General features: G+C 34.9%; 1 protein-coding gene across 1 annotated transcript in view; it reads left to right on the plus strand.

Annotated features, from left to right (window-relative positions):
* Window positions 1-3,658, plus strand: part of LOC106880727 (ADP-ribosylation factor-like protein 15) — a 166,347-nt gene that overhangs the window by 154,818 nt on the left and 7,871 nt on the right. The gene's annotated exons all lie outside the window — the stretch shown is intronic.

Here is a 3,658-nt window from a genome sequence, read left to right on the forward strand (position 1 = left end):
ATATATATATTTATATATATATATGATGATATACATATATAATATATGTATATATACAAGGTGTCTATATATTACTGTTGCAATTTCAAAAGTTTAGTAACAAATTTAAAATGTGGATAACTCAGCAGAATTTATTGGAAAACAAATGAAGTTTTGTTAGAAACATAAGAACACTTCTGTGTTGGCTCCATTGGTTGCACGCAACACATCTAGATGATACAATACAATAAATTGAGGACGTTGTAAAAATAATTTATGAACACCCTGTACACACAGACACATACATATACACATATGCATGTTGTGTGTGTCTGTGTGTAGTTGATATGCTATCTTTCCAACCCTGTGGTCTCATTTTCTATCTCACTGCGCAGCAGTCTTCTATTACCTCAGGCCAACAAAAGCCTTATCAGTGGATTTAGTAAATAAAAACTGAAAGAAGCTCAACAGACACATGTACACACATACATACATGTATGTGTATGTATATATATATGTATGTGAATATTGTACCTCTGTGTGTTGTGTATGTACATCAGGTCACTAATCAGTACCACTGGCAATATGAAATCCAGTGTACAGTGTACTCAATGTTAGGTCTTTGGTGACTAAATCAGCTCATCTATTATTTGTGACATGGGAGGGGTGTACCATTATTACTATTATCCCCACAACACAAATCTACTCATAAGGCATTGGTTGGCCCAAGACTATGAGGGAATATTAGAAGATACTTACCCAAGGTGCCATGCAGTGGGACTAAACCTAGAACCATGTGGTTGGGAAGCGAGCTTCTTACTGTTCACACAGCTACACCTGATTATTATATATATATATATATATATGACAGGCTTCTTTCAGTCTCCATCTACAAATCCACTCACAAGGCTTTGGTTAGCCCAAGCCTACTGTAGAAGACACTTGCCCAAAGGTGTAACACATTCTGATTGATCCTGGAATCATGTGGTTGAGAAGCAAACTTCTTACCACACAGCCACACCTGTGCATCATTTCCTTAACCACATAGCCATGTCTAACTTTTGGCATGTACACAATAGAGGAATATTGATAGTACAGTAAACCACCAACATATCAGTTGACTGTCCAATATCATATCAAATCAATTGAGGCTCTTTAATAATAAAGAGTGAAATCTTTATTCACATGTCTGCCACCAGGAATGGCTTGTAGCTATATTTCACAAGTCATGTGACCAGCAATGCTTTATTATTATTATTATTATTATTATTATTAGTATTTTGCTAAAGATTAATGGAGTTAAACATCTAAATTTTTTTCCACTGTGATTTTTAAATGTTTTTTTTTTTTTTTTTGTTGATATTCTTTGCAAAATTTAAGGTCAAACAACTATGGTTCTGACCTTTCCCACAATATATTTGGCAATTGTTCCAAATGAAAGGAAACGTTACTGCAAGTTACAAGTAACATAAATTGTACCTTTTCTCTCTTTCTCTCCCTCCTTCTTCACCTTCTTTTCTCTCTCTTTCCGTTTCTTGTCTCTCTCTCTCTCTCTCTCTCTACCTCTCTCTCTCTCTCTCTACCTCTCTCTCTCTCTCTACCTCTCTCTTGCTCTCTCTGACTTTCTCATGTAAATTTAGATCTGGCAAGCAACCTATTGGAATCAATGCATGTCTTCATATATCTTGATTTATATACATTGAAATTCCTGAAAACTTAACATGGCAATAAATCTTTTATTTTCTTTAACAATTAGACATTTTTTATTTATAAACCAAAATAGAAAATAGAGTTGGCAAAATTCAATGCAAATTTTAATACAATTTAAAAATGATTTCTTTCATTGGTTTACAAGTGAATATTTGTAAAAGATCATTATATTCATTGAACTGACTCCAGTATATATATGTCAGGTATTATTTCATTGAACCGGGAAGAAGATACAGAAGAAGATGTAGAAGCCAGAAAGATAATGATAACCCTAACAGAATTTAGTCTCTAAATTTAGATGGATGCATTGAAATACTGTCAAAGCATTTGGCCTGCCATATCTGTCCGCCACCTCCCCCATCATTGCCACCATCACTACTGCTGCCACCCCCCACCCCCGCTGTCACCACCACCACTACTACTATTAGCAGTCCAGTCATTGCACCATCTGCAATTCAATTACAATTATAGAAGCCAATGAAAGTACTTCCATATGGTCACTCAGCAATGTTAGAAAATGCAGCCAAGTCACATCACAGACTAGTTGGACTATTGGAGAAGGAGACATTGGATAATGTAGTTATAGATACACCCATGTCATCGGAATAGTTTGCAACAATTATCAGTCCAATTATTTCATGTTCTTCTCCACATACTCTAGAGAGGGAATACTCTAAATGGCTGACATTGCCCTTCACACATGTCATGAATATGAAACTTTTAAGTGTTAACCAAACACCCAATTAACTCTATGACATCTAAATTATCAATATACAGAAATATCTATTTATTGATTTTTTTTTTTCTGTTTAATTAAGGGTGCAGATTATTTGTAAAATTTTTCTTCCTCACAAATATGTAGTCATATCTACTCACACACATAGATACATATAAACATATGCATGAACATAGATACACACACACACACACACACACACACACACACACACACACACACAGACGTAGATGATATGTGCTTACTGGACAAGCTGAAAGTAAGGGAGAGATCTGCAGCTAGAATGGAAGGAAGCAGTGTAGATAGGCTGAAAGAGATGACATAATACGGAGGGATTGAAGGATAAAAAGATGCATAAATAGATGGCTACATAGATAAATAAATATTTGGACGGACGAACAGACAGAGAGATAGATAGAGTGAAGGAGAGAGACAGAGAGAGAGAGAGGGAGGGAGAGACAGAGAGATGCATAAATATATATAGAGTTTTGGGGACGTAAACAGATCAGTACCAGTTGTAAGTCAGCGAATGGGAGGAAACAAACACAATGCCATGCACATATACACATACACATCTAGATAGACAGACAGATAGATAGACAGACATATAGACAGACAGATAGATAGATAGATAGATATATAGATAGATAGATAGATAGATAGATAGATAGATAGATAGATTGATTGATTGATTGATTGAGAGAGAGAGAGGCAGACAGATGTATAGACAGATAGATAGATACTATCCAATGTGTCTATCACTTTTCAAAATGGATGGGGTGTATCTTGAGAGAGATATCACTGCTATTTCTAGCAGAGTGAGCCAGAAGTATGTAGAGGCTTCCCTATTGGTTCAACAACCATTTTCTATCCTAAGCATAGGTAGGTGGGATTTTTATAATTTCTAGTTTTGCACATTATTCGAGCATCTGTGTTTTTACAGTTGGATGCTTTCACACTGCAAATCAGTCAAGTGTGAAATAGAATTGGGATTTATTGTCTGTTAGGGAGATCATGGAAGATGACAACAACAACAACAGCAACAACCCACAGTAACAACAACAACAATACTGTTTTCCAATAGCATCAACCAGTTGTCAGTGCATTCATTATTCACCTGTGCTTTGTATGGTACATTATATGTTTGTACGTATATACACACACACATACATATAAATATATATATATACATATAAATATATATATACATATAAATAAATATATATATATATA

The sequence above is a fragment of the Octopus bimaculoides genome, chromosome 10 (assembly GCF_001194135.2).
Source record: "Octopus bimaculoides isolate UCB-OBI-ISO-001 chromosome 10, ASM119413v2, whole genome shotgun sequence".
Lineage (NCBI taxonomy): Eukaryota > Metazoa > Mollusca > Cephalopoda > Octopoda > Octopodidae > Octopus > Octopus bimaculoides.